Genomic DNA, 15,809 nt, shown 5'->3' on the forward strand with positions numbered 1-15,809 from the left:
CGTGAAATTAAAACCTTGAAAGACATTTCAATACATCTAGAAACTATGCAGCAGCCTAATGTCAACCCCTAGAGGAGCTTCCGTGGGTCTTGAGGCAGGCGAAACATAAGAAACAAAAAAAGTTATTAAAAATTTTGAAAAAATGCAATTTTTTCAAAAAACTGTAAAATTTGTGATATTAAAATGTTGAAAACTATTCTATGGCAAATGAACATTTTACAGTAACTGATTATCAAATCAGGAAGAAGGTTTTCTGACCACTGAGCCTGAAAAAACCTGAATAATGATAATAAAAGTAAAGAAAAATTTCTTAAAAATTGCAATTTTTGTCAGAAAAATGCAAAAATCCGTCAGTTACACCTAGAAACTATAGAGTGACCTGCTATCAAACCCTAAAAGAAGTAATTTGGCTCCTGATGCTCGAGAATCCTATAAAATGACAAAAATTTTGAAATAATTGCAAATTTTATAACAAAAAACTGCAAAAAGTTGTTATATTAAAAAGTTGAAAACTAATCCATGGCCAAAAATTTTATCTCAGTAACTTATTATCAAACGTCTATGGAGAATTTTTTTTGAGCCCTGAGCCTAAAAAAAACCTGAATAATGGTAAAAGAAAGTTAAAACAGATTTCTAAAAAATGCAATTGTTGTTAGAAAAAGCATAAATTTGTGGTGTTATATCTAGAAACTATACAGTGACCTATTATTCAACCCTGGAGGAATTTCCTTGGCTCGTGATGCTAGAGAATTCTAACAATTGACAATTTTTTGGAAAACTTGAATAAAACTACATATTTTATCGCAAAATTGCTAAAATTTGTGATATTAAAAATCTGAAAGATTTTCTACTGCCAAAAAGATTTTCAAGCAACCTATTGTCAAATACATAAGGTGTTTTGACGGCAACTAGTTCTGGAAAAACTTGAATAATGACAATGGATTTAAAAATTACAATCCTACAAAATGACAAATATTCTCAAAAAGGTTGAAAAAAATGCAAAATTAAAAATGCTTAAAATCCTGATTTTAGTTGCCTGAAAAACATCTCATTACATCTAAAAATTATACAGTAAACCTTAATCAATCACTAGAGGAGATTCTTTGCTTTTAAGGCTGGACACACCTAAGAAATAGCAAAAACTTTCACTAAGCTTGAAAAAAAATAGCTAAAACTTTTTTCCTGAAAAAAATCAGAAAAAATACTATAAAAAATTGGTCTAGAGTTTAGAGAAACATGAAAATGACTAAAAAAAATTCGGCAAACTTAAAAAAAATTGCAAGATTTAGCAACCAAAATTGCTAAAACTTGTGATATTAAAAAGTTGAAAACTTTTCCAGGGCCAATAATATTTTTTTCGTATTTTTTTGTTGAACCCATAAGGTGGTTTTCTGTCCCCTGGGTCTGGAAAAGTTTGAATAATGACAATGAATGACAGAAAAATTATTAAAAAATCAAATTTGTCAAAAAAATTCTAAAATTCTTGATATTAAAATCTTGAAAAAATTCTATTACGTCTAGAAACAAAACAAAAACCTATTCTCAAACCCTAGAGGAGTTTCTTGGCTCTTGCTGCTGTAAAATACTATAAAAAGACGAAAATTTTCAAAAACTTGAAAAAACTGCATATTTTATCAAAAAACGCTAAAATTTGTAATATTAAAAATTTAAAAACTACCGAGGAAATTTTTTCAGTAATTTATTATTAAACCCATAGGGTGTTTTCTTAGCCATTGTGTCTAGAAAAACTTGAATAAGGAATTTAAATGTCAAGAAAAATGCAAATTCTGCGAAAATATTTTGTTTCAAAAAACATACAAAAAAATTGCTTATCAAAAATGGCTACAAATATGGAAACTATCCAACAAAAGTTTTTCAAGAACTTGATTTTAAACCAATAAGCTGTTTTTCTGGCCACTGGGTCTGCAAAAATTTGGATAAGGACAATAAATGTCATCAAAAATTTTGAAAAAACGCATTATTTGTGAAGAATGCCAGTTAAAACTAAAAACGATAAAAAGTTTCAAACACTTCAAAACTTCAAAGTATTTTTTTTTAAAATTCCTCAAACTCCTGATATTAAATGCTGGAAAAACATTCCATTACATCTGAAAACTAGGCAGTAACCCTTTATCAAACATTAGAGGAGGTTCCTTGGCTCTTGAGGTTGGACAAACCTACAAAATAACAAAAAATAAGCTTGAAAAAAGTTGCTAAAATTTTTTCAACCTGAAAAAAAAAATGAAAAAAGTACTATAAAAAATTGCTCTTGAGGCTGGTGAAACATTAAAATGACAAAAATTTTTAAAAACATGAAAAAAAAATTGCAAGATTTAGCAAACAAAGTTGCTGAAATTTTGTGATAATAAAAAGTTGTAAATTACTCCAGGACCAATAAATTATTTTCGGTAACTTTTTGTCAAGCCCATAAGTAGGTTTTCTGGCCCTTGGTTCTGTAAAAACTTGTAATAACTCTGTAAAAACTCTGTAATAATGACAATAACTGACAGAAAAATTTTAAAAAATCCAATTTCGTCAAAAAATTACTAAAATTCGTGATGTTAAAGTCTTGAAAAACAATGAAGTAGCCTTTTATTAAACACTAGAGGAGCTTCCTTGGCTCTTAAGGCTGGAGAAACGTAAAAAATAACAAAACTTTTTTAAAAAAGCATGATTAAAAACAGTAGTATTTTTTTGCGTGTTTTTGGATTACCAGAACATATAGTTCTTTAAAAGGTCATAAAGAGTAGTTCTGTCTTGTCTTACAAAATAAATTTTTTCAACTTTTAACCAGCCTCAATTTTAGAGCGGTCTAACAAAAATTTCAAAAATTGGCAAAAAAACAAGAAAATGGCAACATTTTAAGCACAAAAACAGTAACAAAAAAAATGACCTTTTAACCTTGAATTATTACCTTCCCGGTAGTTTTCTCACACTAAGCACATGCGAAAAACACTGCCAAAGTCATCAAACATAACCGATTAACATCGGGCGAACTGCTCTCAAACGACCGGCTAGCGGTTAGCTCCAACAGTAGCTAGCCGCGTTTTAGTGGGTCTAGCTTTAGCTTAATTGAAGGGGCGTGAGTTGAACGCAGCGGGGGGAGGTGGGCACAGATTTTTGGCAGCACTGGGATTTTACGGACTGAACGATATGCAGGGATGGGGATGGGGAGCTGATGTTGGGAGCGGAGTGGGGTGGATGGGGCGGATCAATTTATAAGGAACGCCCTTCACACCAAAAGAATAAGTCTCCAAAAAATTTTCTGCAAATCGAATACATGGAGACTAGTGGGCTGAAAGGGTCTAAGAAGAGCACTTGATGCCCGCTGGGCGCTACCGGTTTATCCCGGTTTTGAACCCGAAAAGTCAAATGGTTCAGACCAAAAATCGGTCAAGCGACAAATTGCATTAAAAAGGGCGCCAGTACTAAAATAATTGGCACAAAATTTGTCTGAGAGCAATTAAACAAAAAATTAGATTCAGAAGAATCAGAGGTGAACGCTATTCATATTAAAGAACGTAACTTAAAACAACTATCTCTGGCACGCTATAACCAACTAAAAAATTTGAAAAAAAATTATATAGAGACCAGTGAGCTGAAATAAAGTCTCTAAGAGAAACTGATGTCTACCGGGTGCTACCTCTTATCCCATTTCTGAGGACGGAAAAACTAACGCGTCAGACGAAAAATTGGTCGAGCGGAAAATCGCATAAAAATCGAAAGGATTATTATAATTGCTACAAACTTCTTTGAGAGCAATTAACAATGATTTCCTTGAAAATACTAGTTGAGTCATTTATCATTAAACAATTTAATTACAATTTAGGATGAATGAGTTTAATAGATGATGACATCGTGCCACATAACAGCAGCTGATGTGCGGCATCAAAAAAAGAGTTAAGGAAAGAGAGAGACAGAGAGATAGAGAGAGAGAGAGAGCGACAGAGAGTGAGAGAGATATAATCTGAACAAGAAAGCGAAGGAAAGAAACCCCCAACCGACAGAGAGAGAGAGAGAAAGAGAGAGAGCCAGTAATGTTTTCCATGATGAGATACGACTCTGCAACTTTTATTTTCCTAGCCTTGTTAGTAATTAAATCTTATAGAAAAAAAACAGTTCTGTTAAATAAACCATACCATCTAAAATACAGAAAATTTCGAAGATTTTAAAAGCAATTTTAAACTTTAAAAAAGTCTTCCTAAAATTCTTGGTATTAGAATCCTCAGAAATATTTCATTGACTAAAGAGACTATCCAGCATCCATACTTTAAGCCTTAAATAGTTTCACTCGCTCATAAAGATCCAATAACTTGCAACATGATAATGATTTTTCGAAAATTTGAAACATTGCTAAGAATTGAGGCATTAATTTATTGATAAGCATTTCATTAAATCGGGAAATCATGCAACAGCTTATCATCAAAATTTAGAGGAGGTCATTGGCCCCTAGTGCCGAAAAACCAAAAAAATCAAAAAATTTTCAAAAAAGAGCTTGGAAAAATATCATTTTTAAGAAAACGCTTAAGTTCTAAATGTTAAAATTTTGATAACTCATTACATCTAAGAACTATGCAGTAATTTGTTAATGAATCCTAGAGGACGTTTCCTCGCTCTTGGGACTGGAAAACCTGAAAAAAGTCGAAAAAACTAAAAAAATTGCTGAAGTTTGTGATATTAAAAAGTTGAAAACTGCTTCGTGGCCAATGAGAATTTTCCACTAACTTATAATTCAACCCCCGAATAATAACAGAAATACCGAAAAAAATTGAAAAACTTATTGCAAATTACATCAAAAATTTTCTAAAACTTAGGATATTAAAAGTTAAAAAATTTTTTTGGGACAAAAAATTTTTTCTGTGGTTTATTGTCAAAACCCTAAGGACGTTTTTTAGCCCCTGGGGCTGCACAATAATTGTCAAAAAATTGCAAAAATTTCACGTTTTGTAAAAAAAAAATGCTAAATTTTACGACGCTAAAACCATTCTATTGCCACCAGATTCCATGCAGTAACCTACCATCAAACCCTAGAGGAGCTTCCTTGATACCTAGCGCTGAAAAATCGCAAAAAATGACGACATTTTTCAAAGACTTGTTAAAAAATAGGTGAAATTGGTATAAATTTGCGTGTTTATGTTTGGAGTACTAAAACATACAGCTATTTAAATAGACAAAAAAGTACTTATGTCTTGCAGAAAACCTGTGTATCAACTTTAACAAGCCTCATTTTTAGACTGGTCTAACAAAAAGTTTGAAAATTGACAAAAAACTACAAAAAATTGCTTGGGCTCAAAATACTCCTAAAAATGACCTTTTAACCTTCAATTACTGCCTTCTAGCTTCACCACACTAAGCACTTTAAGGACTGCTAAAAGCGGCTAAGGGTCTCTAATGAAAACTAATGCCCACTGGGCGCTACCTGTTTATCCGGTTTCTACGGACGAAAAGTCAAATGGGTCGGACGAAAAATGAGGTCGAGCGAAAAATCAAATAAAAAAGCCAACAGACTTATGTAATTGCAACAAACTTCCTTGAAGATCAATTAAAAGACGTTAGATCTGAGTTGAAGTTGTTTAAAATTGATTCCATCATTTTTCAACGAAGAAACAGCGAGACCTGCCATTAACGATTCTTAGTGATAGCACAAAAGAAAAGACTTCGAAAACGGGCAAACTAAAAAAACCAATCATACTCTTGGAAAACAGTATCGTTAAGAACAGCATATAAAAATTCACACTATTATATTGCTTCATTCAAGCCTCACTTTAGATCCATTGAGACCTCTCACTTAGTGAAATTAAGTAATAGGACAACTCGAACAATAATAATGAAGGTCAAAACTCACAAAATTGATCGGTAACGTGTGAAAACAGTTTAAATTAAATTAATTCAAAGCGTTTTAATTGAAACGAAATTGCAAATTATTTTTAATTTGGTTTACTTCGCGTGCCTTTGTGGTTAAGAGACAGGACAACGAACAGAACAAAAAACGTGGTTAACTAAAAATTCTTCAATGTGTCCTGAAAATCCATCAGCCGCTACGTCAAAAAACCGTCTGCCACTATTTGGAAACTTTAAAATCCAACCTAAAGAACTGAGCTGGTTCTTTTAGAAACTTCAGACAGAAACCCGACTTAATATTACTAAATACGGAAAACAAATAGCTGAGCGTCAATAAACATAGCTGGCAGATTGCCAGAAAATAGCCGCAATAGCTTCGTAGATCTGCAGTCTCAAAAAAAACAGCGAAAAAGACAGACCAAAAAAATCGTCTTTTCATTGAAGGCTGATATGTTACATTTTGATTTAAAATATGTATATGTTTTTGCTGCCTCTATTAGCTGCTCTCAAATAACTTTCATATAGAGTGACACACACCCATTTGGCCTTATCTCTTTGAATTAAAGTTAATAAAAGTCAAATTCAAAGTGAGGAAGTCATTTTTGAAAGTGAGGTAAGTCAAGTGTGACCAAAAAATTAATGACGCGAATGAACAAAAAAACTCGCTCCACTGAGAGCGAAAAAAGACGTCACACACGCATTTCAGTTGAACGAATGAACGAATGAACAAAAAGCGGATTTTAAGTGGTTGTGACGTCATATGCTCGTAACAAAAATCGCGACGACGAAATAAAAAAACATAGCAGGACAAGTCCTGACGCACAATTCGAAGGATTTTCATTAACTAAACAAAAAACCACGGACTATGAATGGATTGGAAAAACCATTTAGAAACAAATCCGATCCAAAAAATCGAAAAAACGGTAAAAATCAAAGTGAAATTGCCGCATGTGAACAAAAAACCACTAGCGAGAAAGCAAAATTTTGTTCAAGCACCGTTTTCTCACTCTACTTTAAATTTAGAGTGAAAAAATTTCACGCCGCAAAACCACTCGATTTTTCGCTTTCCTTCCTGTATCGGCGTGACCAAAATCTCTACTCCAATTTCACTTCAAAAATCATGAAAATGCGTGAAGAGATCTTAAAAAAATTACAGCGCCGCAATACAATTCAAAATCTTTGAATTGTAAAAAACCAAGAGAAGGCCAATAATAGCCCCAGCTATTGCTGTGCCTCTATTAAAAAACTCTCTCTCAAAACCAAAAATTTGTTCAAACGCTCTTCTCTCACCTCAATTTCAAAGAAACAGCTTGCTTTTTTGTTCTTTTTCATTAGACAAAAATCACCACTGTAATGTGAATTCTCATTGAGCAGACGATGTCGAAGAATGTGTAAACAGATATTGCGAACAAAAACATAGCGGAAAGCTTCGGAATTGGTCTGAAACGAACACTTGAAACATAATCAACCAAATATTCACTTCAATAACATATTTTTATTATATTAATAAATTCGAAATGATGAAGCATGGAAATCCGATCAGAAGCCGTTTACATCTCACAGTGAGAACTTTCGGAATCTCTTCTCACCAGTCAGAAGTTAGCTTGTCTCTGGAAGGTCTCATCATAGGCAATATAGGCCTGGCACTTGCTTCTTGCTTTAGATTTGAAGTTCATCATTCAATGAGGAGGTTGAGGTCACACGCAAAAAAATTAGGGCAAAATAAGGGAGAGTGCACCACATCATTCCCATATTTAAGTTACAGGGTCTTGACAGTAGTTCGACCGCCCAAACGTCCAATCGCAGGTCAATTCGGTCTGAGACATGCAGATTTATCAGAGATCACTTTCGTTCTATGGTCTGAGAAAAGGCCGTGTATTACAGTCCAGATGCCATACTGAATTCGTGCACACTTTGGGCGCAAATTTATACCAATTTGTAACTACTGATTTCATTTCCTATGTTCGAACATGTGTTCTTAAGTATCGCTTGTGACTTACTCTTTCTTTGCACTGTGATCTCGTACTAGTCGCTAAATTTGCAAGTGTGCTTGCTTTGACGGCATCTGCACTGTAATGCAGTTTCGTCCGGGACCTCAGTCAAGTTTATAGATAGACTTTGTCCTATAAAGAATGATGCAAAAGAAGCAGTTCCCGATCCTTTTCGACTTCCGTCACAACGTATTTCTTACAGTTCTTACACGATGCTTTCACAGGTGTGGGCCCACGAGGAAATGACATCCACGGAGAATCATCGCTAACCGTGTCTTTTTTGGCATTTTTAGCGTCTAAAAGTGGAGTTTTGGGATTATGGTCCACTAGATTAGCATCGGTTAATTCAGAATCGTCTAAAATATTATTTGCCTGCTTTCTGGGAGAATTTTTTGACGGCTTGGAATTATCGGGGTTATGGTGGTGTTTTTCAAGGGTGTCAAAATTTTGACTATGCATTATATTGTCTTCAGCCTGTTTTATGTCGGGTTTCTTCCGTGATTTAAAAATATAAGGATTTTGGGGACTCGTAATGACCTTCTTTTATCGGCGGAAGAATAACGTGCTTAGGAAAAACTCTCCTTGATAGTCCTACTGGCTTGTTTGTTTATAGTGTCATTGGTGACCTCTTGACCTGCAGGAACTAACTGCGTTTCATTGTGTCGAGTGCAACAGGTTTCTTCCTCCTGAAATTCAATGGTATGTAAAAAAAGATACTCGAAAATTCTATAATAATAGCTTTTTCAGTTTTGGATGTCAAACAGATTCCAATTTGGAGCTATTCTGTGTCCCCAGAAAAACCTTGGGGGTGAGGGGGTAGATTAGATCCGGCAATTATTTGCAGTTATTAAACGATCTTCCAGTAAAGCACAACTTGATAGAAAATGCCATGTTAAGCAAGACCTTAATACTTCTTGCAAAATTTGAACAAATTTGACAAGTTCTTAACGGGCAATTTTTAGGAAGCGATACTTGTTGGAGAAAAATAGGCCTCTCTTTATCTAACCATTAAGGGAGTTTTAGCAAATCTCAAAAATTTTAAATTCTTTCTTTTAAATACCAAAAAGTAAGAATTCGTCAGCAACGATCAACAGAGTTCCCACAAAAATCAATATGCTAAAATTCGAGGTGAGTAAGTAGATGTAAGTGTATATTGGTGAGCAGGCCGGTGAATTCACTGTAAGTATATATATATATATATATATATATATATATATATATATATATATGCTTATATACATATATATATATATATATATATATATATATTATATATATATATATATACATGTATATATATATATATATATATATATATATATATATATATATATATATATATATATATACATATATGTATGTATGTATATAAATGCAAGTGTGTGTGTGTTTATGTGTGTGTTTGTGTGTGCATGTGGGTGAGTGCATTTGGGCTTCCGATCTACTTATAAGTTTTATTTGAAATCATAATTCGGCTAATTTTGGATGAATCGCTCTCGTACGACAAGGGGGTAAGAAAAAACAATTTACCCCGCCAGGATTTGAAACACTGACCTCACGCTCCATAACCTCATGAACTGATCACTCGGCCTTCAGGCCCTTATATTTACTATGCTGTAACCGAGTTATATTAGCAACAAACTTTACTTCGGAATAACAGCAATAGAGATCATTCAAAACTGAAGAAGGAAAGCTTGAAAAAGTCACTCGAGAAGTCAAAGAATGTTCTAGAAGAAAAGCGCATAAAATGGTCAACGAAACATTTGCATTAAAATAGGACCAACACCTTTACAATAATTGCTATGAACTTCGTTCAAGAGCAATTAATGACCGTTAAGGTGTACAACTTCAACTCTTGTAACTTCTAGATAGATTACTAGAGTTTATTTGAATATAATAAAAACAGCGATTAGCTGCATCGCTACGGAAGCACTCATTATAAAATAGATGCCTTTTACAACTCAAATAGTTGTTTAGAGCACCGGCGGCACGATCAAGTTGAAGAGATCTCACTTTGTGTATAAAGTGATGCTACTAACGAAGAACGCTTAGAGTTATATTTCTATCTAAAAATTTTCACTGAGGAGACGAATTCATATACCTTCAGAGTCATTTGTTTTTTTTTCTGAATACTCCCTCCAATTTGTTTGATTTTGAAGGAGTAAAAAATCCAACCCTTTACAAACATATTCATTAACATAAAAATCAAAACAACCAGAATTGCGGTTGGTTATAAGAACTCTCTGCAGTCATATGGGCAGTTTACTCGTAAAGTTACAATTAAAGGTTTTCCGTTGGTCAATAAACAAAGTTGAGGTTATGCTTTTGTTGTTGACTGCAATTTGTTTAACAGCTTTTTTGCTTTTTTGTCCGTACTGATAAAAAGAGTATGTGTGAGCCAGCTTTGAAATATTTATTCACTGGATACTCTCATTGCTACTGTTCTTACTGTTCAAGTTAAGATTTTCTGTAAAAATATTACTTAAAAATTACCTTTCACGCTACAAAATGAAACATTTTTTTACCAATAGACCGATAAAAAGGCTAGTTCTGGTCTCATGAAAGAAGTTTACTATGAAAAGAAACTTGAATTCAATTTCAGAGCCGTTTTTTTTAGAAAACTTTTCCTATTTATTATTGTTTTTAGTCACTAAGATACTAATAACTTCTCAAATCGAGGTTCCGTTAATGAAAAACCCCATTTACAGTAAAATGAAACCCATTGAACAAAAAATTTGTTTTCAAGGAATCGCTCATTTTTTTTGTCTTCAACTCTGAGTTTTCGAAAATGTTTAAGAAATTTTGATTTACTTTTTGAGATTTTACTAAATTTTAGGAGTCAAATAATATAGATTCCCTGACTAAAGGTGCAATCGGCTTCCTAATGTGGTATTGAATAAACCTTTATAGTGCTTTGAGTGGGCATATAATGGCTCTCAGGAATTAGAAAATTGATTTTTCGAAAGTTTTTTTGAACATTAACCGATATTAGACTTATTCTTTTCATGAACAGTGAGTCAATCTCAATAATAACAGGTCCCCCTTTCAAATTTAGCAACCAAAATAATCCGGTAAGCCCTTTTATATGTTAACCATTGGTTGTATGACTTCAAAAGCGTGATTTTTTTTGAAACTGGAATTCCTTTTGAAGTCTTATCCCATCAATTTTTTATAATTCTTTGATTAATTTTTGAATTTTTTTAAAGATTTTTGTTCCACTTGGAATTTTATCACATTATCATAACATTGATAGCTCCCAGTGGCTTAAAGAAGACGTTCAATAGATTACAGATGAAGTTAACGGAGACGTTTTTTGGCTTCGACGCTTTCTTGCACTTTTCTGCTAAATTAATGGTTTTGCCTGCTTTTTTTGTTGTTGTTTTCAAAATCATAAGACTGATTGTGTTGTCCTGTTGATGACTTATGATTGGCAAACATCCTTGCCTTCTCATTGAAGCTTAACTTAGCATATTTTTTTTCTTCCGTTGGAAGCTTTTGAATCTAATGACGCTGATACAACGGGTTTTCTCCGAAATTTATTATATTTGTTCATACTTGTTGATTTTTCGAAGTCATATTGTTTAAAAAAGAAGAAACTCATTAATGTTAAAAAACAATTTGAAGTTAGAAAATTTTTTACCAAATATTTCTTTTTTTTATTGGTTTCGAAACTTTTCTCGCTCATTTTTTTTCGAATTTTCTGTTTTTTTCTTCATGTATTCGAAGAGTATTACAGTTTACGATATTGTTCAATTACAAAGATTTTTTTTTACTTTTCATTTTTTGTTCTTTTCGTCAATTTGTAACTTATTCTCATCATTGAGAGGTTCCATCCAGATCCTTGTAATTCATGCCGTAACTGATGTTTTGTTTGTTGGACAATATGCGTTGTCATAAAAACCTTGTGACTTGGCAGTATTTGTGTTTCGTTTTCTCTTCTTTTATATCAAACTCGCTATTTTTTTTGCTTTTGCTTATTTTGCTATATGTTTTTTTCCCGTAATTTTTCTATTGGCAGATCTTTTGAGCGCTGTAATGAGGCATGGTATTATTTAATTCAATTTGTAATTCGGTTGTGCAACGATTTTTAAAAATTCAAATATCTATTTTTAAATTTCTCATCATTAGGTTTAAAGTTAAGTAAAAAATGTAGATAAGCTGCGGTCGGAAAACCATGTGCGAACGTACATTCACGAGCATCCTTGTTGATTATGTTTAACAGATTTCATGTGGGACTCCATTTACTGCCGCTTGTGGAAAATGCCAAATTTCTACATGACTTTTCTCCGTTAGTACTTTTGCCAAATTTCTAAGATTTAGCAAGAATAAAATTCTATCATTTTTCTGTCGGTTCATGTAAAACAGAGGAGAAACGGAAAAAGGGAATGCTAGTGAAATTTTTTTCCAAAAGCAAGCAATTTTCATGCAATTTTGCAATATGGAAATTTAATTTTTCTAGCGACGGAACCTTAGTTTGCTCAAGAAATTCTCATGAAAATGCTCATCGAAAAAAGAACATCCATAACCTGTTGCAGTGTCATTTAATCGTTTTAACAGGTACTTAAAATGTCCTTATAAACCATGGTTAGAAAGATTCTTCTAGAATGATGTTTGGACTTCTCAACTTTTCAAAGTAACAGGGAGGCTCGGCAATGTGAAATTGCAGTGTTCCGAACCCGCTCGTCCACAATTTTTGCATAATTGTCTACCAAATGAGGAACAGATAGAAAACCTCAAAAATTCAAGTTTTTTTTCAAAAAAAGATTGGTGTAAGAAAGAACAGGTAGCCTCCAAAACAAATAACTCAGTGGAATAAAAAATGATGCCTTAGATTCATGAGATGTGCCAATATTAAGAAAGCAAGTCAAGACGAACAGCAAAATCAAACAACAACAATAACAAACATTAATTACATAAAAAAATTTATGTCCGTGTTGAAAAACAAAACTTAATAAGAAAGTCGAAATAGCGTCAGATAAAACTGAAACTAAGCAAAATAACTAGTAATTCACCAGAAAAGATTTGGGACCGGTCCATAACAAGGCTTGGTAACAATTGGACAAAAAAAAGTAAATTTGAAAAATTCGATTATTTAGTTTTCAAAAACAATTAATTTCAAAGTAACGAAAACCAATAGAAATCAGCTAAAACGTCGCATAGGTTTACAATTACCAGTGTTTCTAAAGATGGTAAAAAAGAACTGTCGGTATTCAATTTTTATGCGGTTACAAAAAAAAGAACAAACAGACAACCAAAAAAAAATTAGTTTAATTTTGCCAGAAAACGCTTTTGAAGCCGTAAAACAACACTTTGGCCCTCAAAAAATGTTTAATTGCACATTTGGAACACCGATAAGCTATTATTTGACCTCTCTTTAATGAAACCAGTTAGCAAGTAGACAAAAAAAGAAGTGATACCTGTCTCTTTTTCGAAAAAAAAATTATTTCCAAAGACATGAAAGCCATTAATTACTAAAAGAAATAACATGAAAAAGGTCAGCTTTTTCATCCAAAGAAAGCCCTTGAAAACTGCGATTATCCAGAAAATATCTTACATCTACAAAAAGAACGTAAAATAAGACAAAAATCAAAATTTAATTTACTTCTTTTGTGAAAAAGAAGCCAGTGAAGTCATAACGAATTCTTTAAAAACATTGCTTTTTGTGACACCAATCCCTTTGACAAACATTTGTGACAAAAATACTTTCATATTTGGCTTTTATTTAATGCGACTATGTAACAAACAGACAAAAAAATGATCAAAATTGCGAGTCAAATTGATCAAAAATTTTTATTTCTTTCGGAAAACAATTGTTTTCAAAGTCATGAAAGCCATCAGCTATCTACTAGTATCAGAATATCGGCGCATCTATTCTATCATGAAAAATCAATGAAACCGGATCATTTTACAGGAAATTTCATACGACTAAAAAGACAAATTAAAAACGACAGTAAAAGACAAAATTTAAAAATTCAATTCAATTCTTCGAGAAATTATTGTCTAAGCCGTTAAAACCAGACTCTATATATCCTTAAGATTTCTAATATAATCAACTGTGTCTGATATTGAACGCCCTAATGTGATATATGAGCTGTCAATAACGTGATAATGTGACAAAACTAGAAAAGGTGAAAAATGGGCAAACACCTGATAATAAAAAGTTGGAATTAGTGGCATCAAAGATAAAAAACCATCACTTAAGGTGTTAAACCACAATAAAGGTTAAATCTGAATTCAGTTGAAAGAGGAAGCATTCTTTCATTCATGACACTAAGCTACCAATTGACCAAAATCAGAGAAAAATGAAGCAAAATTCAATAAGCCATTATTTATTCAAAAATCAAATTTTTTCAAAAGTCAAAAAGACCATGAGCTTTCAAATAATAAACTAGAACCAACAAATTTGAGCTAATTAAGAAGCGAATTGGACTTTTCACTTGTGAGCTCTGGTTTGAAATATTCTTTTACTTAATAAATATGTTAAAAAGAGCAAATTATTTTAAATAAAAAAAGACCGTCTGATTAAAATCCGAATTATTTTTGGATTGCAACAGTCCAAGATTGGTCCCAAACACTCGCGACGGAAATTGAAATAGAAAAAGCCCCCTTTTAGTTTAAAAAAATTGTGTTAGTGGTGTTTGGGTGTGTACTTCCTACAAGTTTAATCAAAGTGGACTAAAGAAAATTATTTCGTGCAGTTTTTGATGAAAAAATTTGGGTCATGAAAAATTTAGCCAGAATTTTTCACCAAAAAATCAAATAAAAATAGCCCACAACATTTTTTTGTCCTTGAAAATAAAATCAACAACACTTTCTTAAAAAATATATAACAAAGATTTGCAAAATTAGCGAATATTTGGTCAAAAATTCCGGAAAATGTGAATAAAATCAACGGAATTCACTCTATTTTCTCAAAAGTTTAAACCTGGATAACTCCCGGCAAAAAACAAAATAAAAAATTCTTTTTAACTCCCTTTTATACGCTGGACAAGCTTTCTAATGATACCAGTCTCAACTCTCTACGATGAATATATCGATCGGCCAAAATTGTCGGAACAAAAAAACCGTTTGAGTATTTAGTTCCTCCCCCCTCAAGAGGGGTCGGAACAATTATGACAGTGAAAAGCACGCGTAAACAGTTTATCATTTTTCTTCGTTGAGCAGCATTTACTATAGAGATCATTTTTTGAACACAGAATCTAATTGAAGCTGAAACTTCAATCTACTTTTTTTAAGGAAAACTCAATCTATATGTAACAGTTGCAATGTCAATCCTATAACTGAAATCGTTCAAAGAATGCATTTTACTGACTGATAGGAGAAAAATAAAGATCTTTATTGATCGATTTAGGGAGTTTTTGTTGTAGATGGTGACATTTTGTAGAATTTTTCAAAGCAACACAGGTTTCAGTTTGAGAAGAGCAATGCAGAAGTTTTCATTGTTAACTTGGAGCAAAATATTCCCATTACTGTATAATTTATGCACAGTCTTGTAGAACATTACATAAATCTCAAATCGACTATCGCAGATTTAACTTATTAAAATTATCTATATCGTTCTATCATTCCCAAATAATAGAAAAAGAAGCAACAAAAATTCTTACTGGTCAGTAGAATTCACGATCTCTTTGGGAGTGACACCAAACTTCTTTTCAACAGCTTCTTTATTTGGACTTGACATTGTGTCGAAGATTTCACAAATCACTAAAACCTATTCAGGTTGTTTCTTATTAAAATTGAAACTTGATCATAGTAAGGTACAACTTCAAACAGTGTTCACGATTGAACGCGTGCTCAAAAGATGTTTGTTCGTTCAGATATCATCTATTCATATCTGATTTATTTTAAACTTGCCTTCCTCTTTCTCATCTGTAACATTGAATAATGAACTAAATAAAATAATTTGATCACAATTTAACAAAACTGCGTTTCTGTATTTCTGAAGGAATTCTTCACCTAAAACAACAAGCTTCATAT

General features: G+C 32.5%; 1 long non-coding RNA gene across 1 annotated transcript; it reads right to left on the reverse strand.

The window, feature by feature from the left end:
- Window positions 1–7,258: 7,258 nt before the first annotated feature.
- On the reverse strand, window positions 7,259–15,568 carry LOC142339896 (uncharacterized). Its single transcript, XR_012759039.1, has 2 exons — window positions 15,437–15,568; window positions 7,259–8,518 (listed from the first exon to the last, which is right to left on the reverse strand). It is a non-coding gene; the product is annotated as an uncharacterized LOC142339896 (long non-coding RNA).
- Window positions 15,569–15,809: the final 241 nt, after the last annotated feature.

The sequence above is a fragment of the Convolutriloba macropyga genome, chromosome 5 (assembly GCF_964194025.1).
Source record: "Convolutriloba macropyga chromosome 5, txConMacr16.3, whole genome shotgun sequence".
In the NCBI taxonomy this organism is placed as follows: domain Eukaryota; kingdom Metazoa; phylum Xenacoelomorpha; order Acoela; family Convolutidae; genus Convolutriloba; species Convolutriloba macropyga.